At 36.6% G+C, this 26,714-nt stretch overlaps 1 protein-coding gene across 1 annotated transcript in view; it reads left to right on the forward strand.

The window, feature by feature from the left end:
* The window catches only part of LOC129263347 (ras and EF-hand domain-containing protein-like), a 77,687-nt gene that overhangs the window by 23,961 nt on the left and 27,012 nt on the right, over positions 1-26,714 (forward strand). The gene's annotated exons all lie outside the window — the stretch shown is intronic.

A 26,714-nucleotide genomic window follows, 5' to 3' on the forward strand; every position in this document is an offset into this window, starting at 1 on the left:
AGAAGCATACCTTTATTGTGATCTAATACTACCCTACTAGAAAGAACATTATCGCACAGTATGTGTCACACTGTTTTTACAGTGTGGAACACAATGCGAAATCCCCTTCACACTGTTAAATTTGGGCATTTCAATACTGTGAATTACATATCACATAGTCGACCATGTGAACAGTCGCACTGTCAAGGTGTCCACAATGTGAAAATATCAAAACATTTTGTGATTAGAGGATTTTAACAGTGTGAATAATAATTACACATAAACCATTATGTGAACACAATGTTTGACACTGTGTACTTTACAGCAAGGAAGATTCAGAAGCGAGTTTGCCAAATTTAATTTATCATTAACGCCCTGAAATTATCAGTCGTTAATCCGATTTTCGGTTCCACAATGTTTATAGCTTAAATACCGAGCACAGTACAAAGAGTTCACAGCCTGAAATACTATACTATGTGGATTCATCTTCATACTTAATTTTGGCATTTAACAATGCAAATCACATACGATCACATAATCCACTATGTGAGTGAACACACTGTGTAAAACACACTGCAGTGGTGCCCACGGTACTAAATCATCTTCACACTTACATATTTTGTAATTTGATCTTGCGACCACATCTTTACATTTTCCAAATGTGAGCACACCATGAACACGTACCCTGTAGAGAAGTCCAATGTGCGAAATAATATTCAGACTGTTAAATTTGGGAATTTGCACTCTAAAAACACTGAGTAAAATTTTACCCAATGCTGGGTAAAAAGGGAACATGCATGTTTGCTGGGTTTTTTTTTCAACGCAACATTGCGTAAAAATCTTTTTACCAAACCAACATGCATGCTCCCAATTTACCAAATATTGGGTAAAGTCTTTTTTAGAGTGTAGAGTGTGACACACCCATTCGCATAGTCCATTATATCTAAACACACTGTGAACACTCTAACCTTGTAGAGGGGATGTGGAGGCGTCTATATACTGTGCGAAATAATATTCAGACTGTTAGATTTGAGGATTTAACAGTGAGATAAACATCCTCGCATATATTCCCTGTCTAAACACACTGTACACTCTGACAGTGTAGAGGTGACCACAGTGCAAAATAATCTTCACACTGTTTAATCATATCTCCACATGGACCACTGTGTGAACACACTGTGGACAGTCACAACGAGGAGGTTTCCAGAGGGCGAAATTATCTGCCCATTGCCAAATTTGAGCGTTTTAACAGTGTGAAACACATCTTAACACAGTCCACCATTTAAACCATGGAGCTCCATGTTTAAACTCACTGCCAACGCCCACAATGCATACAGGTATTAAAAGTTCGAAACTATATTCACACTGTTAAACCATGGACCTAATATCCATGGTTAACCTTGAGCACCATAACCATGATAACATTGTGAAGCACAAGTTCTTCAGGTGCGTATAACTGCTAGGATATAGTGTCATATAGCATTTTATTTGAACCAACTGTGAACTCTAATCCTGTAGAGATTTCCACATTAAGAAAATATATGCACATTGCTAAATCTGAGCATTTGTACAGTGTGAAACACATCTTATCACAGTCCACCATTTAAACTCACTGCCTACATCCACAATGCACACAGGTATCAACAATTCCAAACTCCAATCTCCTCACTGTTAAATTTGAGCACCATAACCATGATAACACGGCCCTTTGGAAGAATAGTCTGCTGGCTGAGGTAGGCCCTGTACCTTAAATAAGATGAAATGGAAAAATAATAATACAACACTTCTTACAAAGAGTTGCGATTGATCAAATCAATCGCAACAATGGACGGCCAGCAACGTCAACATCTGTTATGCATGTTTGTTCACAATATTTTCTAGCTTTGATGTATATTCATGCATTCATTCTTTTCTTGAAATTTCACTTTGCATTTTTTTGTTTACAAAGGACATTGTGCAAATTTCTTGTAGAAAAAATTATGACACTGTTGGATTTCCATAGAGTTACGATTGATTGGATCAATTGTAACTCTTTGTAAGACGGGGCCCTGACCATGCAGACGGCATGCCTTTAGAAGTAGTGATGTAGCTTTGATCGGTCTGTGATCGGTTTAGTTGGTATGACTATGGCACGGATCAGTAGCACCTGTCAGATAGTTGTAGCAATCAAATCGATACCGAGATGGCCTAGGTAAGGGGTATTGGTTGAAAGACTTTGTAAAGAACAAGCTAATCATATTTTTTTTGTGGACACCCCTGCTATGTATGGCCATGTATGAAAGGCAATATTTACCGACAGCAACAACTACTAAGATAATCTTACAAATTATATCTTCTAAAATAATGCAATATCACATTTTTTAAATATAAATCAAAGCATGTGAAACATTATCCCATTTATAAGTAATGACCAATAAACATCTTGGTCACGTAGGCTATTAAGTTCTTTGACATGTATACTGGTTTGATGGTTGATATCGGTGATAATGATGATAATAATATGACGATGAGGAGGGGGAAGATGATAATGATGGCAAAGCGGATAACAAAGATGATGATTATGATGATGATGGTGATGCTTGACGATGATGATGATAATGGTGATGACGATGCTGATAATGGTGATGAAAGAATGAGAGAGGGAGAAAGGTAAGAGAAGAGAAAGGAACCAGAGAGGAGGAAATATTCAGAAAGAGAGGAGACTGATAGAAGAGATTGCGAGAGAGTAAGGGAGAGAGAGGATGAGAAAGTATCATCCCCATGGCCGAACTTTACGATCAGCGGAGATGAAACCCCTAAGCCCTTGTAAATTGAAGTTTGATTCGCAATTACACACAGCTGAGCATTTCATTACGCAATTATGACAAGATACTAGTCTGCAGGCACAGACTCGTATTTGAAAAATTAACCATTTATACCATGTCTAGGTTAAAGACTAGCCGCCAGACTTTCTGTCTGTGTCAAATAAGAACCACCCATAGTACATAGTGAATCTAGTCTCACTACTTCAGACTCTGCATGATACACTGTGCGAATTGTGAAAACTAAGGGTCTGTACCTGCAGACTAAGATGATTCCCGCTCAGTGTTGGAGGTATTAATCCGAGGTGTGTTTTGCGTACTGATTTCATATCAGCGGTGAGTGGCGTCGTGACCACTTTATTGACTGTAGTAATTACATAAAATGAGAGTCGCCAAACCATCAGTACCAAAGACAGCGCTTTACATCTTAATGTTAATGAGCTAATAATGAAGGGGTTTATTTACAAGATGTATTCAATGTAGTTTTTTATACAGAGAGAGAGGGAGGGGGTGGAGGAGACAGAGAGAGAGAGAAATACAATGGGTAAATCCTAATTTGTTTTACATTAGCATTGATTTTAGTATTATGATATTGCTCTCAGACCTTAAAAAATCATGTAAAAACAGTCCCGATTTCCACCTGTTTTCTTTCTTTTTTTCTATCTTGAAAAAAAAGGTATTTACATCGAAATGGAGCAAGATAAAGTGTTATGATAAATTGAAAAAAAAAACTTATTTGCATTATGCAAGAATGGTCTATTACTATCGTTGATAATACATTTTCCTTATTTTTGCTTTTAAATGTACTAACTAAAATCTCTTATGCAAAAATATCTTTGCTTCGTAAAAGTAAGAAAAAAGAGCTAAGAATAGCTGAATATATTTCACATTCATATTTTTATCATAACCATTACAATTATCATTCATGACCGTCAGTCTATAAACTAACTAAAAGTAACTTCTGAAGGTTTCAATGGCGAAGAAGAATAGTGTAGTAGGTTTCACGGTACACCATTCAATTCAATTCAATTTATTGACCATTAAAAAGACATCAAAATATTACAAAAATAACATGATACAACAAACTAATTCAAAATATAACAGGTTACAAATTACTTAATGGTCAGGACCCCTAAGAAGCAAGACTGCTTATAGCCGGGGCCCTACAAATATACAAATAACATAAATGGTAAAAAAAGGTTATAAATAAACACATACACATACACACACTTCCACACATCATCACACAATGCAAAAACACAGGAGATAGAATAGAAGATAAGACAAGATAAAAGAAGAAGATAAAATACTATTACAGGGTGGGATTTGAGTTTTTTAAATTATTGAACAAAAATGACTTTGATAGTAACTTAAATCGTGAGAGAGTTGTGCTGTTTTTATATCAGAAGTTAGAGAATTCCATTCTTTCACCCCGATATATCTGATGGAATTACGAATAAAATTAATTTTAGAAAAAGGAATACGTAAGTTGTTTTGATGTCTAGTAGAGTAATTATGAATTTGAGAATTTGTTTGAAACATTTGTGAGAAATTATCTGGAAGGGTGCCTTTGTGAAATTTAAACATAAAAATCCATGTATTTAAACGAATTAACTCAAATAAAGGTAACACTTTGTGTTTAAGGAAAAGAGGCGCACTTGGACTCATATAATGAGAATTTGTTAACAAACGAACAGCTTTCTTTTGTAAAATAAATAATTTAGATAAATTTGATTTAAAGGTGTTACCCCAAATAATATTACAATAGTTAAGATGGGGAAATAATATAGAATAATAAATATTAAGTAATATGCTGAGGGGCAAAAAATCCTTAAGTCTGTACAAAACTCCAATACATTTTAGAACTTTGTTACAAACATGATCAATGTGTTTTTTCCATTCCAAGTTTTCTTGGATAGTGACACCTAAAAAATCAATACAATCTTTCCTTTCAATGGCAATGCCATCAATTTTAACACATTCAATATTACTTACATTTTTTTTCCTTTTAGAATGGAAGATAACATACTTTGTTTTTTCAAGATTAAGTTGTAGTTTATTACATTTGAACCAGGCATTTAAGTTACATAACTCAGAATTAACTGTAGAAATCAATTTAGGTAAATTAGAGTGAGAACATAAAACAGCAGTGTCGTCTGCAAACAAGGAGAACTTAAATATTTTCGATGAGAAAAGAATATCATTTACATATAAAATAAACAAAAGCGGCCCTAAGACTGAACCTTGTGGAATACCGACATCAATATTCATGTGATTGGATTCGACACCATCGATCACCACATACTGTTTCCGATCGGATAAATAACTGGCAAACCACTGCAGTGGAATACCACGAACCCCATAATAATTCATTTTTTTCAAAAGAATGTGGTGATCGATGGTGTCAAAAGCCTTGGATAAATCCATAAATACTCCACAACAAATATGACCCCTATTCAATTCCTCTAAGATAAAATCCGGTCCACATGCTTTATTAATTTTAAGAGATGATGATATTTCTATAATTTCGTTTACAGAGACCGGCTTGACAAAGAAGGAGTTGAATTGTTTATTTGGTAAAAAATCATTAAATGATTGGGTTGATACAATTGAATTTGATATTTTTTTTCCTACATTGACGAAAAATGAATTAAAATATTGAGCAATATCAATCTGAGAATCCAATTTCATGTTTCCATGATACATTGTTTTGGGTATATTTTTTTGTTTTTTGTTACCTAATATTGAATTTATTTGTCTCCAAGTTTTTTTCAAATCACCCTTGACATTGTCAAACAAATCTCTGTAGTGTTTCCTTTTAGAAAATCTGATAATGTTGGTTAGATTGTTTTTATACAATAAATATTTTTTCTTATGTTGATCACTTGGTCTCTTTAAGTATGTTTGAAATAATCTATGTTTACGTTTGACTGATTGCAATATTCCCTTTGTGATCCAAGGCTTTTTATATCTCTGTTTCTTAACTACATTGTTCAGGACCAACACTTGCCAAAGAAAGATACATGGCATACTGTGAAACCTATCACACTAACAAAAAAGTACTTTTAACTTTTTCTGCTCGTTCCATAATTCTCCTGGTGTAAAACATTTTTTTTATTTGCAACTGTAATAGTTTGAATAGTGTGATAATGCACAATCACTTGAAGGGGTGTGCTGGTGCATCTTTAATTCACGTCTTAAAAAGTCTAGACTGTACGCTTCAGACTACTAATTAAATCACGTGTCTTGATCGGATGTTATACCCCAGGGTAGCATCCTAGGCACTCCGTTATTCATCCGGTGTTTTTGTAGTATGAGACAAAATGCATATTGACTTATTTGTCAGATGTTGTCTTCGTTAACTTCAGATCAGTTCAGGTAGACATGAAATCATGGTTCTCATCGCATTCATGTAAGATTTTGATCGGAGGAACATTGGGAGGTAGTGTTTACTGCAAAGCAAAACCCATTTTGGAGGGATTCTGAAGAACAAATCTCTATCCCTTTCTTACTTTACCATGTTACCAGGTCGATTTCTTGTAGAGTGCCTCTTATTCCTTCCTCGGATTTGTGACTTTATTCCCTAATCTTTAGTTTCTTCGACTTTCGCTCTTTGCTTCCATCTGTCCATACTCTCATTTCTCAAAGGTTTTCGTGATGTAGTGGAATCGAGGAAAAACCCGAAAACATTAAATAAGACTACTGTTTATGGTAACTCCCGTAGGAACTCGACAAAGCTGGTATATAACAAATTACCTAGGAAACATTTTACGTCTAGGTTAATCAGTCATAGCATGGACCTATAGGTCCATGGTCATAGCGACTTCGTTGAACATATTTTTGTTGCAATGTACACAAAACTGATGAATGTAGAAAGACAGAATAAAATGATTTTTTTTTTCTTCATTTTTAAAACTGTTTAAAAGAAAAAGCGAGTATAAAAGGAAAATGAAAAAGCAAAATAGATACATGGCAATGCATATTAAAGATAATGGAATAGAAACAAAGGAACGACATCAAAAATAACATATTCACAAATTATTAAAAGGGGATTATTGAAGAAAAACAACAACAGCAAATCAAATGATAAAAAGTAAGAAGACAATGGAATGCTATGGGAGAATTAATAGGGGAAAGGGGAATTTAAAAAAAGGGTCCTACGAAGATTTAAAAGAAAGAAGAACATAAATATTAAGGACATTTAAAGCAGATAAAAGACATATAATGAATTTATATAAGATGGAGAAGAGAACGTGCAGAAGGGAAGGGGGAGTATTACACATATAATAACAAAAAATGATATCAAATTGACTTGAAGAAGGTTTACGGTTCACCATGTGTAACATGAAGAAGGGAAGGAAATACTGGCAGAAATATTGAAATGGAAATGGAAAAAAAAACCTCCACGTTATAAATTCCACCATGCAAACCTACAAAGATTATCTGATATCGAATTGGTTCTATAACCCTTTTTAAAATAAGTAGGTAAACTTTTGCAAATGTGATAACTTGGGGTAATGGCGTATGATACATCTGTATTTAGAGAGCATGTCTGGGCGTAATGATGATAATACATCTGTATTCGGAAGAGCTTTTTTAGCAGGTGTTTCTGCATTTATTGATAATTTCAATACATGAATCACAGTCATAATAAAATAACAAAAATAAATGATAGAATTACAAATTGTGACAATTACATAATAGTAATAGTTAATAGACATAATTTTCATACATATACGCAATAACAAATAATTATTTAAAAAATGCAGTAGCTAGCTAAATATTATATAAGGTTTTAAGGGTAAAAAATAAAAGATTAAATAATTTACACGAAATTTTCACGCCCGAGACCCAACACACATAAACACAGACTCATTGACACTCACACGCGCAAATGCACACCTATACAATCAGGTCACACTAAACGATTGGGAAGGTTGAAACAACATAACACACTCACATTAACATGCGCGAACACACACAAACACACACACACACAGATACACACGATTTGGAATCCAGGGGCCGCGGAACCGGGGGGGGGGGGGCTGGGGGGCTTCAGCCCCCTGACTTTTTTCCAAAACCGTGTACAAAAACGTAAAAATTAACATGTGATTGTGATTATTAGCATGGTAAGCCCCCCCCCCACTTTTGGCTCAGCCCCCCCCCCCCCCCACTTTGAAAACCGATCCGTTGCCCCTGGAATCGACATGCGGATAAGAAGCACACGGCAGAAGTTTACTTTCGTTCATTTCCATTTCCAACGTTTATATAAGGTGTTTGGTGTTGTACATCTTAAAATGAGAAATAATATATAGAAATGTCTGCATACAAACATTATCATCAAGATTATAATACAAACAGTTTGGGAATGGAGGGGGCTGCTAAAAAGCGGAGCTTGTCGGATGCAGCCTCCTTATGTTTACCACGTCACGATGTGAACGGGCCTTAAGTAATGCCCTACACGATTGAGGGTAATTCATACAAAAATCGATATCTAGGTTGTCTCTCCATTGACGATGTGATTTCACCAAGATCAAGAAAGAAAGAACTGGAGAATATCTTGCGATCAGAGAGGTATCGTGTTGGAAGAGAAAGGAAATTTGGGGAAGGGGGGGGGGGGGTAGAAGGAGGGATAGAGACGTGTGTGCGTGTGTGTGGGGGGGGGGGGGAAGGGTCGGAGGTTAATGACCAGGAAACAAGGTATCTAATTTAAGACAGAGTATGGAAGAACGCTACTAATGATCCCAAGTAAAGAAATGGAAGGTAGTAAAGAAAAAGAGCAGAAAATGGGGGGGGGGGGGACATCAGATAAAATGGGAACGCCAGAGAGGGAGGTTGTTCGGTCCCACCATTCATTTTCTTGTGGGATTCACTAATCTTTGAGCACCACTGCATATTGCCTTTTTATCAATAATTGTAAATAATAATAATACTTATAATAGTCAGTTGTTGTATAGCGCATAACACATTATGAATAACGTCTCTATGTGCTTCCAAATGACTTGAGCAGTATTACCCCGGCTGTAGCTCAAGCAGCTAGCTTCCAGCGCTCGGCATTTCAAGGAATACATTCCTGCCATGTACCCATTCACCTCGCCAGCACAATGTGGATACATTTTTTTGCTGAAGGAAACTACGACATGGCTGGGATTTGAACCCACGACCCTCTGTTTCAAAGTCCGGAGACTAATCCACTGGGACACAACACTCCATAACATATTGATGATTTTTTTAGACTTTCAGTCTGCATTCCTTATCAGCCCCAAGTGCTCTACCCACTATGCCTTTCTCTATCTCCATCATCTGCCCTCTCCGACTCCTACCCAATGCCACCCGTAGGATAGATGCTCCATTTAATTGACGAATTGACCCGGGGTCACAATTGCTTAATGAAATTAACTGCACTCTTTCAGAAACCCGAATTCAACCTTCTATAGATTTCCATCGTAGCATCGGGCCATTTATCAAGACAGGTGTTGTTCACTTTAGTCTGCCAATGGCATGGTTATTACCTGTGCAAAAAAAAATCGATATCGATCGCAGTGATATTGGTGACTAACCAGCAATTAAGTGATATCTTCAGACGCCAGACAGCTGTCTTAATTGTACGAGTAGAAAGTCAAGGATCCCGACCCTTTGAGAGTTAAAGCACAAAATCTTACACATTTAAAATGTTGGGCAACATATTGTCCACTGTGTTGGGTAATGTATGTTGGTAAAAAATATATATATATTCTGGGCAATTATTATCCAACTAGGCAAATTTATTACCCAATTATTAGTTTAATATTATCACCCAATTTGGACAGATTTTAACCAACAGTTGTGTGGACAGTATGTTGCCCGGGGCTGGTTAAAAGTTGAGCATTTTTTGCCCAACTATTTTAAGAGTGTAGATTTTAAAAGCAGTCTCTGTTTGAAGCCAATCTATGTGTTGATTAAACTTTAAAAATCATTTCATTTTCATTGCATTTAATAATTAATTTTCATCCATTTCACAATTTTTTTCATTTCTGTAAACATAAATTGATACATAAAGAATACACACTTTATAAAATATTGGGTAAAATTTTGACCTGCACGAAGGTAATTATGTGTCCAATCAATTTGGGGCAGTGTTTTACCTAATGCGGGAAGCATATTGTCCAGTAAGGACAAAAAATAAGCAGCAATTACTTTAGAATGGGCAACATTTACATCACACTGGATAATGAAAATGCCCCAAACAAATTCCCAATGTTGGTTGGACACATAATTACCTTCATGGAGCATTTGTACCCAATAGTTTTTAGAGTGTAAATATGTACATGCTATTTTATAGAAGAAGGCGTAAGACCCTAGAAGCAAAGGATTGCAGTGGGATACGCCTGCATACAAAAATACAGCAAAAAAAACCCAATCCAAACTATAATAAAAAATGTTATCATTAAATTAAAGTCTATAAACCTGACCATGCAAGCTATCTCTTTCCTGTTACCGTTCCTTCCTCACCCCCTTTCATTTTCTTCTCCCTTGTACCGATCAAGGTTGAAGGGGCGGCCACCCCTCTCCTCATCCTCTAAAGCGCAGAACACAAAGTGCATTAATGACGGTGCGCCTACCATACCTCCTGCAGATATATGACAGTAGTAGATAGCAGTGGTTAATTTTATACGTTACTCGTGCGGGTAAACGCGAAAAGAAGAAGAAAAATTATACTGAAAATTGCCAGAAAACAAATGAACATGGAAAAACGAGACGAATTTGAAAGGAACAATGCAATATATCTCATTATGGCAAGGGAAAATGAACGTGAGCTAACATTTTCATACATGGAAATATTTTACCCAATATATACTCGTACACTCTAAAAACACTTTATCCAATATTGGGTAAAATAGGAAAATGTATGCTTGCTGGGTAAAATGCTACCAAATACTATGTAAATATTACGCAATGTTGAGTTGAAATGTACCGTTTCAACTTGCATTTTGCCCCAAATGGGGGAAAAATTACACGGCAAACATGCTTGTTCCCTTTCTTCTCAATATTGGGTAAATTTTTGCTCAATCTTTGTTAGAGTGTATTTCGCATATTCAGTTGCAGGATACATGATTTGAGAAAGTGGGCAGTACATACTGCAAAAACACCGGTTTGAATTTAACACCAGCCCGGAAGTTATATTATGACCACACCAGAGAAGTATTGAAACAACACCAGTTTGGCATCAAATCGATGTTGTTTAATACTAATTGGTGTTGTATAAACACCTATCTGGAGTTAGACCAAAACCAATTTGTTTAACACTTGTCTGGTGGGGTCATATATAGATTCCCGGCTGGTGTTAAATTAACACCGGTGTTTTTGCAGTGCATGTATCTACCGCCCATTTATAAATGATAATTAAAGAAATACTGCCACGTTTGAAAGAATTAAAAACCAAACGCCACAAAAACAAAGAAAGTTCACCTACCATAAATCAATGATTCGTGTTTAATAGTAGAACATCATACATGATTTGACAAGTGGGTATACATGAAAATTGTTTATTATTATCATCCTCATAAAAATGCCAGTGACGTATTGAATATTTGAGATGTTCGATCCACAAGTCATTCGAGTTCATATATCTACACCGACCGGTTTACACCCAAGGTTTTTTTGTCAGTGTATAAGGGCCGAAGAGCGAAGGAAGATTTAACTGGCTCGAAAAGCTACTGGTCACCCTCACGCCTCCGGGATGATAGGACGGTATCAATTAGGTATCCATTGCCAGGGCTTTCAAGATGACCTGTGGCAGATATTGGGTTTCACATTAATACAGTCAGATGGATAACCCCAAGGTTGAGTAAGTTCAGGAGCACTCTCCTGCCGTCGACCAACCGATGACCTAGGGCCCATTGCACAAAAGGTTGCAATCGAACACAACTCCAAAAATCAATCGGAGATTGATTATCGACCAATGAAAAACGCGTATTAGTGGCTTGTGCTTGACGTTTTCAGTTGCGTCCCAAAACGCAGTTTTTTGTAGAACCTGGCCTGGAAGGAGTGGAAGAGTGGGCGAGGGTACTTGAGAAGTCTTGCGCAAAGCACTTTGCTAGACGACCCGCACCCACTTTAATACCATGCGTACAACCATACCAACTGCAGTGTTGCCATGTGATAGTCTCTGTTCAGATTGTAGCCTCGGTGATATAGCAACGATTTGATGACAAATGACTTGCCACACTGTAAAAAAAAAACCCTGATTTTACAGAAAGTAACAAGATTTTGCAGAAAGCAATAACATAATCATTCTGTAAATTCATAAAATAGGATTTTTTTAGCAATTTAACAGAACGGATCTGTTTAAAATGGGGAAAAGTGTGTTTTATTTAAGGAAATTTGTAAGGTTCCATACACCAAATACCAATTTCCTGTAATTTTATAATGTAAGATTACGCAATCTGGTAAGATTACAGGTGTTCTCGAGACTCTGTTGCAGGAACCTCTTTTATTTTAAGGATAAATTTTCAAACAGTGCATCTCAAACCAGCAAATAAATCGCCAGTGAACATGGTAAAGGCGCTATGTAAATATAAATCAATGTGTCTGACAAGAATATTTTTCTTTATACTGTAACAATTTGAAGTTATAAAGTTAACTAAGAACAATCGAGATGTATTACTTTTTTGTTACCACTTTCTTTGTCTGGACCGATGGAAGTTTGCCTGAGAAGGTAGCACAAGTTATGCTTGAGTAAACGTGACATCATCAGCCCACATATTGAAAATTCATGACGGCGTGCATATAATTATTGTATTCGATCGCCAAATATTAAAATCCAATATCTCTGTTATTTGCTACAATCGTTTATGAAATCTTCTTCGTTTTGTCTGTAAATTTTATTCCGTTTATTTAGATATAAATATTTTCATCCCGGGGTAGTTTAACCCTTTAAAGATGTAAATGCTGCTTTGTGTTCTTATCTGAAAGATTTATATTGCGAGACCTATGCTCTCATTGTCTTTCATGAAAGTGGCAGTAGAGCGAGAAAGGTGAGTTCGTAAGACCCTTCATAAATGATCTAATTGGATAAGAAAAATAGGGAGCCTCGGGCAGAACGACTTATTAAACGGACGGCCTTTGAATAGGGGAAGCAGCTGCACAACTTTTTAATTATTGCACCGCTGCCTTGTGTAACGATCATTAAATATATAAAACAACTGCAGTTTTACGAAAGTGAAATCAACTCTTTTTTATTATTAGCAAAATAGTGAATTTACACATGACATCATTTTATATATTGCACCGCTGCCTCATGTAATGATCATTTAAGAAAGAAAGCATTATTATCAATTCAAAACAAACTTGCCAAAACAAACGCTTAGATAGTCTGTTATTGAAAGTAAATAGTTTCTACCGTTAGTAAAAAAAATGAATTTACACATGATAACGTGACTTTATCATTGCGCCGCTCCCCGGTGTATTGATCATTAAAAATGTAAGCAACTGCAATGTCACGAAACCAATATACTTGCTTAGATTTTCCGTTATTGAAAGCAAATAAAAGTCCTCGTTAGATAGCTAATGACTTTACACATGACTGTTACTTTGTTTATTATTATGAACTTCTGAAAAACACATTCAGTAGTTTGAAATTTCCAGCGACAGTCTCGACGTATGGCTGTCATCTTCTTCAAGCGGCGAATGTAAAACTATTGGCGAATGACGAATTTGGCGCCAAATTATAGGGCAATTAATGTTTATCTGTCTCACGATCCTGATGGACTAATTTCGTGATACAACAACTCAAGTATATTAAGGATTTTTTTATTGAAATATTGAACTAAAACAGGATCGAATAGGCCCGAGATTCATACGACAAATGAAAAAGGCAATCGGGCTAAATCGAATTCTAATTGTGTGTGTGAGGGTGTGTGCGTGCGCGCGTGTGTGTGTGTGCGTCGGTCTACGTTGAGGAAGCACCTCCGCCCCCTCCCTGCTGTCCCCACCCAACTTGCACATCAGCTGTAGTAATCTTTGACAATCACTATATTAAAATTAGTTAATAACAGGTCCTTAATAACATCTTTCGAGGAATAAAGCCCTTATGTTTTATTAAGTTTCGTGAATTCATTTGATTAATAACTTCTTTCAATTAATTTTACTTCGTGAAGGACTACTTATGAAATAGAGATATAAGATGAGTTTACCACTCTCGAATGAAGAGATGAATTGTCCATACTTAATTTCTTGCATTAAAGATATTTCGCATTGTAAACTACTTACCCATTTAGATCTCACGCGATATCTGGTAATAACTTTTAGAAGAGAAGGAAAGTCATTAGCAAGACAAGAACAAGTCGAGACAAACTTCTTTCCCTGATTTTTCTGATGATAATTCATTTCTATTCTAATTGCAATGGCAAGTATTCTAAACTTTGACGTTTGATGAATCCATAGCCTGAATTCCAGTCGCTCTATTATTGTGTTATCTCAAATGTAAAAAAAATCGTTTACATGGAATCTTACACTCTAAAAAATATTGGTTAAAAGTGCTCCATGAGGGTAAATGTGTGTCCAACCAACATTGGGTATTTCTTTTGGGCATTTTTATTTATCCAGTGTGATGAAAATTTCGCCCATTCTAAAGTAATTGCTGCTTATTTTTTAAAACCTTACTGGACATTATGCTTCCCACATTGGTAAAATACTGCCCAGAATTGGTCGGACACATAATTACCCTCGTAATTTTTTATATTATGTGGAGGTGTCTTTTTGTACTTTTGGGGTAATTTTACAGTAATATCATTTTGTATATAGATGCTGCTTTAATCATGTTAATAGTGTGAGTTCACGATGTGCTCAATCAATGAACATTTAATATTGAAGATTTCTGCTACAGCCACATGCATTAATTTTAAATTATATTCACCTCTTGAAAGATTTTGAAAAATGAATGAATCTTTTTTAAATGTTTCACGTTTCCCGCTATCTATTCCTTGATATGACTATCAACATTATGTTTTGTCTGCTGCTTGTTTTTTTGTGTCACAAAAAGTTCTTTAAGTTGCCTTAATGAACGACTTTATTTTGGATAGCAGGTTTTTTTTTTTAATTGTCTTCAAACCTATATAGAAATAAATGATCAACGATAAGAACAAGAACTTTCTGCTGTTGTATAGTGATTAATACGTCGCAAAGGCGTAGCGCCTCTAAACACTTTAGAGATATATATTATTACCCCGGTCATCGGATCCAAGGCTCAGTTGCTTTTCCGACGGCGGCATCGTCAACATTGAAATCTTAACCATGGTTAAGTTTTTGAAATGTTATCATAACTTAGAAAGTATATGGACCAAGTTCATGAAAATCAGACTTAAGGGTAATAAAGTATTAGTGAACATCCTACTAGAGGTTCTGGTCACATGATCATGGTCAAACCTCATTTTTGGTAAATGGACATAGTATTTTATTATCATATGATTTGTGTTTCTTTTGTGAATATTCAATAACTATGTATTTTCAAAGTCAGCATTGCTACTATAGTATTTTATTATCATATGCTTTGTGTTTCTTTTGTGAATATTCAATAACTATGTATTTTCAAAGTCAGCATTGCTGCTATATCGAATCTTGTCATGCAGGCGAGACTGCCAGAGGCTTTCCACTTGTTTTTTCCTCTATATTGATAACATCACGGGTAGGAGGAGGCAATATAAAGTGTGGAAATGTTTCATGTTGAACATTTCTTTTCTGATCAAGATAAATGTAGATTGTTTTCTCATTTGTGACGAGACGTCAGAGTCCATTTAGATCAATATCGTTGGGGATATTTCAACAGATTTATCAGATATCAAAGAATTTAAGGGGATGATAGTGACAAATATTTGGCGAAAATAAGATCTTAGGGAAATGGAAACCATCATATTTCAATTCTGTGATTTCTTTCAACTCTGTCGATCAAAATGTACTTCATACACACTGAAATCATAATCCCTTTTGGGTTTGACTTAAAGAGACAACAACGCCAGAAAAAAAAATGAGTGCCGACAGTGATTTAAACGTAAAAATGAAGAAATATTATTTTGTGTCTTAATTAAACAAACAATTCCTAATTGTTATTGGCGGTTTGAAAGGTATATCGAATTATGTATATTTCCATAGCGTTTTATGGTTTCATGATGCTTTGTGTTAGCTTTGGCGTAAAAAAATATACATACTTGGATAAGGTTTGTCTCACATAGCTTTGCTATGCAGCTGACTAAAAATATCGAACATGCAGAATATAGGGAGACGATGATCGGAGTTGATATAGATTCACCTCGAATGCTCCCATTTGCGTGTCACTTCCAATTACACCATGCTTCTAACTTGGTCCATCTCGATTTGTCTTGGCTTTCTGGAAATGTTATGAGATTGCGAAAAAGAAGAGGGATATACGAATCACTAGAGATACCAACGGAAGTCAAGGAGGCGCTACGGGGGAGGGCAGGGGACAACGGTCGGCCCCCTGTGATTTTAAACTACTGTGTAATACTTGAAGGGGGAAATAAGAAAAAGATGAGGTAGGCAGGGTATTTACAAAGGGGATCTGGGATGTCTAACTCCATATTTCCCATGAAGATTTTCTTTGAAAATAATGCAGAAATGGGGCAACACGGTTCGGCCGTGTTGCCCCATGTCAAAATCCCCCTGCCGCCCCTTGCGAATATAACAGCCTTCAGAGACACGTAGCCAAAGGGGGAGGATTAATGGAAAAAGGGAGTATATTGAAATGCGTCCAGGGCTCTTTCTTACTCTTTGAAAATGTAAAAGTAAGAATACAGGGTCTTGCTGTCCCTCACAGAAGAATAAACATATCATTCGCAGGGGTCGAAAAGTCACATTTCTCTCTTTCTAAAAGGTCCATGTCCTCCATTTCTTCATGGAATCACGAATGGGTGAATATGTTCACTCGCGAAAAAAGCCTTGGGATGATAGTGAGCTAATACGCATAAATAGAAGAGAAGAAAAGTGCGTCGCATGTTTAGATCTATGTATCACTTGTTCTTTTTATTAGTTGGCATTTCATAAATCACCAAATAAACCGAAAAACATTACATGACAGAGATCATTACATAATGTATTTTTGTGGCCAGGGAGATGAGTGCAAACTTAATCACTGTAACCTGAATCCCATGTGTACAGAGCGTTACGATTGATCCAATCAATCTCAACTCTATGGAAATCCATCAATGTCATAATTTATTTTCTACAGGATATTTTCACAATGTCCTTTGAACACAAAAAGAAGCACACTGGATTTTAAAGAAAACAAAGAACATATGAATATACATCATAGTTAGAAAATATTTTGATTAAAACATGCATTTTAGATGTTGACGTTGCCTTCTTTCCACAGTTGTGGTTGATTGGATCAATCGCAACTCTTTGTAAAACGGGGCCCGGGTGGTCCCTCCGCTAAATCAACCAATGCTTTGAGCATACCAGTAAAAAATATAGTACCCCGGTATAGCATGAAAAATATTAAAATGACAAGATAGGAATACTGATTGATAAAGGAGGGGGGGGGGGCAAATATAACGCCCCCATAAAGAAAGTAGACACCAAATGTAGACAAAGGATTATACATTTGAAATTTGAAATTTCACTTCTGTATTATACAACCACCCCGAGGGAATGTTAAAGCTGTCGTAGACGCTCGACCAGACTGGATTTCCATAATTGTCGTTTCCATGACAACTTTCGACTGAGACTGGAGTATATCCTTTTATTTATACCACCGATCTTTGCCGTCTCAACGGATGTTTTTCTTCATCTAGATTCCGATGGGATTTTCTGAGCAGCAAAGAGGGTGGAACTCATCATAACGTACAATGCAAGCATATTTCAATCATTAGTTCGTCCCCCCAAAAAAAAAAAACACAATAGAAATAAGTAAAGATATTTTCATCCATTGAATCATTTTTTTTCATAGCCCTGTCTTTGAAAGAAAATATTATCCTTAATGTTGAGATCAAGCATATTTCCAAAATATGAAAATATATTATCGAAATCAAAAGATATGGATAAATATCTTCTGGGGCTGAGGTGGGTGTTGGCCAGTGGCGTAACAGGCGGGGGGGGGGGGGGGGGCAGGGGGGCAAGCTGCCCCCCCTGGCGGAGCTCACCGGGAAAATAAAAATAAAACGGGAAAAAAAAAAGGGGGAAGAAAGGGAAAGGGAAAGGAAAGAAAAAAGGGGAAAGGGGAAGGGGAAAGGGAAAGGAAAGAAAAAAGGGGAAAGGGGAAAGGGAAAGGAAAAGGGAAAAGAAAACTAAGAAAAAACATAAAAAAGGGAAAACGGAAAGATAACGGGAAAAGGAAGGAAAAAAAAAACAAGTGAGAAAGAACAATTCGCCCCGATATACAAATACATTAGCATGATTAGTAAGACAGGGAAATAAATTAAAGATGACAAAAAGGAAAACAAAAGCGGGAAATAAATGCAGAATGGAATTAGCCAAAATCTAAACTGGAAATTAAAGAATAGGGACAAGATAACGTACACTACCGGGCTGCCGAGGATTGAGATAACGAGCGGGAAGGAAAATGGATGGTATATAGCACTGGCGTAAATCCCGGGGGGGGGATGGGGGGGATATATCCCCCCCCCCACTTTTCGAGGAGGGGGATGGCCTGTACAAACATCCCCCCCCCCCACTTTTTACGAAAGAAATGAAAAAAAAATCACAAGAGATAATTGTTTTATTGGTGAAAATTCTTCCAAAAATACCGCTTAACAAATAAAATAATATTATTGAATCATTAAATGCAAATAAAGAGCCAGTTCACCATTTCCAAACGAAATACTTATGTCCTTATTATAACATTGAAGAGAAACCCCCGTTTCTTCCAATTCATCAATGTTGGGGTCTTTGGGAAGGGATTAAGACGGAATGTCAAAAATTTGTTGAATGTAATCTCTAATAAAACCATTAAACCATCATGGGGTAAAAAAGATAATAATATTGGAGGGGTATTTGCCATATGGACATACAGTGGCGTAACTACGGGGGACATGGGGGCACATCCCCCCCCCCCCATCGGCTGACCAAAAAAAAAAAACGGGGAAAGGGGGAAAAGGAGAAAAGAGGGAGAAAGGAAGAGAAACGTTGTGGGAAAGAAGAAAATATTATTCATTAGAATGTTGTATTATATTATAACTATGTTAAGTTACATTACATAAGAAACATTTTTATCATAACTTTATGAAACATAATTTGCCCAGGGCCTACGTCTTCATTGTTCCTGGTGCTTGCATTGTCTGTTAACGAGATATATAATCCTGTTGTACTAAAACATCCCGTTTTCAAGTCAATATAAACCAAATATATTTCCTAGCACTTGAGTTATCATTGTTTTATGTAGTGACATATGCTTCTTTTTCATGACTCAAAAGTGATTGCCCCATGTTAAGGTCTTCGTATACATGGGCCGCGGAAGCGGGGGGGGGGGGGGGGCTGGGGGGGCTTCAGCCCCCCCCCCTTTTTTCCGAAACCGTGTACAAAAACGTAAAAATGACCATATGATTGTGATTTTTAGCATGGTCAGCCCCCCCCCCCACTTTTGGCTCAGCCCCCCCACTTTGAAAACCGTTCCGCGGCCCCTGGTATATATGAAACATTTCTTGTCCGTGATTACGTTCGCATTAGTGGATTGGTGAGATATGTCTGCTCTTCATGAATTCCTAAAATCAGTCCTTAAAATGTCCCTTCTTCTGATCTGAATATCAAAAATTTTCAGCTCGCGCTTCGCGCTCGCATCATTTGGTTAATGAAATACGTATGGTCCTAGTTAATTCCTACAAAGAAACCTTAGAATGCCCCACTTCAGGTCTGAATTATCTAAGTTTTCAGCTCGCGCTTCGCGCTCGCATTGTTAAGCGAGACAGGTACCTATCATGATTACACAAATTTTATTATAATGCCCCTTTTAGGTGTGAATATAAAAAAATTTCAACTCGCGCTTCGCGCTCGCATTATTTGATCAGTGAGATACATATCCGTTTAATGACATTGTCCTTAAAATGTCTCTATTAGGTCACTCACTCAGTCATTCAAAAATTTTGCTGGTGCCCCCCCCCCATGCCGTGACCCACGGTCGCCACTGTGGACATATCAATGACAATTCCTTGCATATCTAAAAACATGATTGCAAAAAAATGCCAAAATATTTCAGTCATCCCCCCCACCCATCAACACGGATTTACGCCAGTGGTATATAGCATAATGTCGTATGAAAGTCTATCATAAACTTGCTAAATCTCCAAAGGCTCTGTCCAAGAGTCAAGACCCCGTGCAGTGGGGGCTCTTCATCTGTAACCTTTAATGGGTTCTATAACGGGCCCCTATATGGACCCTGGCGTACTTTAATGGGTTCTATAACGGGCCCCTATATGGACCCTGGCGTACCGGGGGGTGGTTCCACAGCCAAGGGGAAATAAAAGAAAATAAAGGAGGCAGCGAAATGAGATAAATGAAAAAAAATATATGACATGATATTTGCTATAATGATGTAAAAATCTATCACATAATTAGAATTTCATTTTAACAGGCCATTTTTTTTCCGGCTCGCTTCGCTCGCTGGTGACTTTTTACAAATTTTCACACATTTGCTATGGTGTGCCCCTCACAATATTTGGATGATTACGATACACAACTGCATTGAATTTATGTGTTGTGTTAAAGCTATATAAATATACACGCAATTTGATTAAAATAAGTGGCCATCTGTAAGGTTCAAAATGGCTTTGATATCAAGAGGTTCCGGGGCTCTGCCCTGGACCCCACCCATAAAGCACTGTTATATAGATGAGTTTGGACCATGGCCCCCAAAAGTTCTACAACCAAACAAAAAAAAATGAGGAAAGAAAGGAAAGTGTATTATATTTTACTGAATATCACGTTAAAATCTATCTTCATGTTAGATTCTCATGAAAAGGTGATTTTTTTTATCTCGCTCGCTTCGCTATCTCGGGACCTATATCAAGCTATTTATTGCCAGAAGCGCCATACTCGGCCCCCTCGAGCATATAGAGCTTCGCCCTGATGCTCACAATCATAACAAAAATCCTGTTCACCGTGGCGTACAAAAAAAGAGAGAAAAAAGGAAAGAGAGGAGGGTGAAATATGATATCATCTTTTTAACATTATGTCAAAATCTATCACAAAATTTGATTTTTGCAATAAAAATGTCAAAAATTTTTGCTCGCTCGCTTCGCTCGCTTTTATATATATATATTTGCCCGGTACGCCATATCACCCCCTCAAAATTTTTGCCTTATGACGCCATTGCCTGTTCCATGATATGACCGGGAAATTTTTGGCTCTTGCCCCCCCTGGCCACCAACCCCTGTTACGCCGCTGGTGTTGGCTGCTGTGCAAACCTCTTACTCGAAGGAAAGTGTTAATTTACAGCTAAATGTCTCTCAAAATGTCTTATTTACAGAAATTCCCTCTCTGATTCGTTGAAACGTCAAGATTGTTTTGTGTTAGTCTTGAAAGTAGACCCAGATGTTGATAAAAAGCAATACGGGTCTGTGCCTGTAGACTAGGTGAAGGAAGCTGTGATAGAGACCGATCACCAATTTTGATCAACCGTTGTTTAATAATTCAACGGGAATCTTAATCATGCTCATTAACCGCCGATTTCTACAAAACTCGTGGTCCAGAAAAGGTCATCCATGCTTCTCGCATGAATCTGACAGAATAACTGATGAGGAAGTGATAGAGACAGACAATCAGAGAGAGAGAGAGAGAAAGGGGGAGAGAGGCAGGGAACTGGAAATGAAGATGCACAGAGATAGCACGAGAAGAGAGGGAAAGACGGAGAGAGTGAGAAAGATAGATAGATGGAGAGAGATAAGGGTGCGAGGATGAGTTTAATGGAGTGAAGCCAGAGTGTGTGCGCGGGGAAAAAATTGCTCAAGCGAGTGTGTGTGTGTGTGCGTATAATGAAGTGTGCGTTTTTGAGTGGGCAGATTGTGTACGCGTGGGGAAGAGATAAAAAGAGTGAGAGAGCATGAAGAGAGAGAGTGAGAAAAATGTGAAGAGATAAGGGAGTGAGAACGAATTAAGGAGTTCAAAGTGGGTGTACGTGTGCGTGGAGAAGACAAAAATTGCTCAAGCGAGTGACAATTACAACGTTTTTAAAAAATATATTTTATATATATATTTTTTTTATTATGTCACCCGACATGGGTACTATTGGAGAAAACCATTAATTCACATTTACAATAAGAACAATAATTTTTACAGTCTCATATGCAGGTTTTACACTAATTCAAATTCAGTAAAATAGGTATATGAAAAATATAAATGAATGAATAAAATACAAAAAAAAAATGAAATAAGAAAAAACAAATAAAACATGAAAATAAAACATATACAATAAAATCATTCAATTAACGAAAAGTGTGAGTGTGCAGGCGTGTGCTCGTTCTTTGAAGGGTGCGTTTGTGTGAGGACAGGCATGATTGTGTACTTGTGTATAAAAGATACTACTCGTAGTAGAAAGACGGAGAGAGGGAGAGAGAATATGTGTGTGTGTGTGTGTGTGTGTGAGAAAAAGGGATGGTTAATGTTACAATGAGAAGAAATTGGGAAAGGGGAGAGAGTGGTTTGGAGGGGGAGACAGGAGCAGCGAAAACAAAACAGGGGGATGAAAATATTTAAAGAATAAACGTTTTAAAAAAGGATTTTAAGAAAATTCTCATACAAAATTACATGTACATTATCAGCCCCATTTTATTTTATTTTTTTTGTTAAAATGTATGTTTTGTTATGTCTTTTTAGAGTTTGTAAGGTTTGTTAAATGTTCAATTTATCTGTATTTGTACCATCTTGTCTGTAGTATTTATTTTCATATGTTCTTTTAAATTACTCGGTTTTATTTTGGTGGCAGCATTTAATAACAACCCAATATTCTTCCAAGCTGTCTCCACATTCTATTTTATTGTATATACATATATGTATGTTTACTTTGTAATTGTTTTTAATTTTGAATAACATAAATTGAAAATGAATTGAATTGAATAAAAAGGGAGAAGAAGAACGAGTAGGAGAGCTAGGAAGCAAATGAGAAGGGACTAGGTTAAACATGACGGGAGGAGAGAGAGGGAAAAAGAGGGAAACGAGTGAGAGACAGAGAAAGTTGTCGAGTTAAACGGTGGAATGGCAACTCAAATCGGACAAAGGCTCAAGGATTCCTTTGCCATTCCACATCCATCGCGAAATGAATTAATCCCGTTTTAATAAACCGAATTAACAAAATCACAATGGCCTTTCATATACTCGGTATTATTGAGCATATGGCATCGTGAGCCTCCCAATGATCTATTGCAGTGGGACCTGTTGTGGGTGCTTGGTTGTCATGGCAATACGAAGCCCATGGGGGAAGGAAGCAATGAATGATGCGTGCTGATGTACGTCATTATTTTACATATTTGTGATTAAAATGAACCCCAAAATGGGTTTTACATTATTTTTTCCTTGACAATGCGTGAACTATCATATTAACGAGTGCATGATGTAAAGATTGCATTGGGTGGACATGTTTAGTTCAGAAGCCGGTCATATAACTCGAACATAGATATTTCAAGTGGGGCAGAAGTTCAGGGGTGGAGTAGTTATTAATGATTTATACGAATTCTACCTCAGTTATTTGAATTTTGAAAAAAACAAATCTACTCCGACCCACATTATTATTACTATCCGATCTCTAGCTTCAGGTGCCATTTCCATCGCTGTGTTGATAATACATTTTATCCAACCGGATGCTCCACCTAGCTTATGTACAGCACAGTCGTGGCAGTATGGATTATTTCACTGCTGAAGATAAATGCACTTTGGCTGGGATTCGAATCAAAGACGGGTATAAGAGCAACTCGATCACGACTCCCCACATCAGTATATAAGCCCTCCGTCGTCTTCGTCGATATACACTCCTATAATGAGTGTCTATAGCAACATGATCAGGCCCTGTTTATACTAAAGCAGTAGGGAGTTTTGGCTCGACGGATTCAGGATAATAGGAAATGTATTGTCAGATGACCTTCATTACAAAGCACAAAGAGGGCCAAGAAGTCTTTGTCGAAAATTGGTCAATCAAAACAGCAGTTTCATCCTGGACTTTGGACAAGCGACATATTTTGCAATTTTCCGTCAGCTCCGAAACTTGAGCCCGAAACTGCTCTACCGGTTCACCAATTTTCGACAAAGACCTCCCAGCTGTCCATTGTCATTGGTGGGCATTTTCAATAGGTTTACTGTGTTTTTGAACCCGTCGTGCGTCTCGGAGCAAAACCCCCATTAGAAGTCGAATAGATCCTGAACTTTTCTTTCGAGTAATCCATGCATGAATATTTAAAAAAAAAATGTCGGGTGTGGGTTTTTGGTGGAGTTAATTTGAACTGGTCAGGAGTTAATTAGAACTTGAAATATTTATTAGTTGTCTCTCGATTCGGTAATTATTCCAGATGGTATAATTTCCTTACGAAACCGTGATAGAAGAGGCACTTAAAAAAATGTATGGAATTATTCTCGTATAGTCCTAAATATGCAAACAACCGTTCTATGTTCCTTGTATTTGCAATTCTCTATATGTAATGCAAATAGTGCCGCTGCCACGATCTACGGCTCCTGAATTATTTATGATAAGAACCGCAGCGAAATTTTGTAGGGCAATTATGCTAATCAGTCTCTGAATTGCTCTTAACATTGAAGTAGAAAGAATCAGGTCGTATAATTCATGTCCCGTGAATTTCAATTTCCTTTCCCCAGGTAGATATAGATATATGTTTCAATTAAGTATTTCATTTTCAATCACGAATAACTATGTTGAGCAAAAAAAAAAAGCCCAGCAAAACACGTCTGAAATTGTTCAGGTTTTGAAATGTGAATTTTATTCGACTGATGTTCGGAAAGTGCATAATAGTACGTGGTGACCTTGATTAGTTATTTTATTTAATGATCATTATATCATTAATGTTTTATATCGTGAGGATAACAATTTTTAAATTCCTTTCTGTAACCTTTAAATCCTACCTAGTTCTGGCAGTGGTGCCCTTTCTTGATTATTTCCCTTAAAGTCTTAAACGTACATGACCCGCCGATCCAGGTTTTTTTTTTTTTTTTTTTTTTGGCTGGTTGATTTTTAAGAGAGTGCTTACTGCCAGAATAAATGACACGTTCCCCTCCCCCCCCCAAAGGGTAATAGCTCAAAATGATTTTTTTTTGCGAGGTGCGCCATTCTCTTTTCCAAATTTTTACGGTGGCGCACGCACCCCCTGGATCCGCGCTTCAACATTATCTCCTGAATCATTCGTCCCATATTCCATATACTAAAGAAATATGTAAAATATATACATTAAGATTTTAAAAGGTGAAAACAGGAGTATGGTTGAGTGCCTTATTTTTTTTTTTTTTTTTTTTTTGGGGGGGTTTAGTTTAAGGCATATCATATACATGTACTATACTCTTAGAATAGTTGGGCAAAATTTTTAACCAACCCTGGGCAACATATCTATATATACTGTCCACACAACTATTGGTTAAAGTCTGTCCGAATTGGGTTATAAAAAGCTAATAATTGGGTAATGAATTTGTTCAATTGGATAATAATTGCCCAGAATATATATATACTGTATATATATTTTACCAACATACATTACCAAACACAGTGGACAGTATGTTGCCCAACATTTTAAATGTTGAAAATATTGAATTCCTGCGTTAAATACCGAGACCAGTTAGGGCAATTCAGATTTGAACGAGATAATACGCCTCCTCTGCGATTTATGGCCTATGAAGTCTCTGAGTGCAGTAAAATGTGATATCGACCTGATATATCAACAAGATATGCTGCTTGACTGACTTCATGATGGATCACTCATTAGTTATTTATTAATATAACACGCGCTTGGGTCAACCCATGAAGCATCCATAAAATTCATATTTATAAATACATGCATATTTGGATAGATCTTGAGTGAAATGGGATATAAATATATGAATTTAATTATTTATTAATAGTGCCCCCAAGAAAAAAAATAAAGAGAGATAAAAGGGAAATCATGCAGACACATTCACTATATCTGTGAATTTAAAATCATTTGAATTCTCTGCAGTGGACATAAGGGTAGTGTATGAAAAGGAATAGGGTTGATATATCCGGTCACTTTAAAATTTTTAAGAACAGTTTAATAATAATTTTCAGGTGCAATGTTTTACGGGCTTCATTTTCAAAACATTCAGGGAGACAGGCCACTGATGACCCCTATTTAAACAGCTTAGATTTTAATAAGTCAAATCAATGTTAACCAATTGCCTTAAATTGGTAATTATTAGCATAAATTATAGGCCTAAGTCTGACATTAAATGAAGATGAAATATATTTTCAATCTTATGTTAATCTAATTTATGCGCACCTTATCATCACTTAGGTTCGATTGAAGAGACAGTAGGTCTATTCATAAAATCTTCACGGTTTTTTGAAATTTTCAACATCCATTGTAGCATGTCTGTGTGCGAGGCGTGTGTGTGAGGGTATGTGTGCGTGTTTTCCAGTGGTCCATTCCTTACAAGTTTTCAATCTTCTTTTAGACTCCTTTTCTAAATAAATCCTGAATGCAAGATAAAATTCATTCTTTATGTAGTATATGTATATACGTTATATTTATATTTTTTAAACTTAAGTAAGTAGACTGGACTAAAATCAATGAACTACAATAAAATATAAATACCAGTTGTGGTAACGATCTCAAAATTAGTTCAAACAGGATCCCATAAAATGACCACCCATTCATAAATAAAAATAGGTACACTCTAAAAAAGGTTTACCCAATATTGGGTAAAATGGGAACATGCATGTTGGTTGGGTAAAAAAATACCCAATATTTTGTTAATTTTACGCAATGTTGCGTTGATATA

The sequence above is a fragment of the Lytechinus pictus genome, chromosome 6 (assembly GCF_037042905.1).
Source record: "Lytechinus pictus isolate F3 Inbred chromosome 6, Lp3.0, whole genome shotgun sequence".
NCBI classification, from domain to species: Eukaryota; Metazoa; Echinodermata; class Echinoidea; order Temnopleuroida; family Toxopneustidae; genus Lytechinus; species Lytechinus pictus.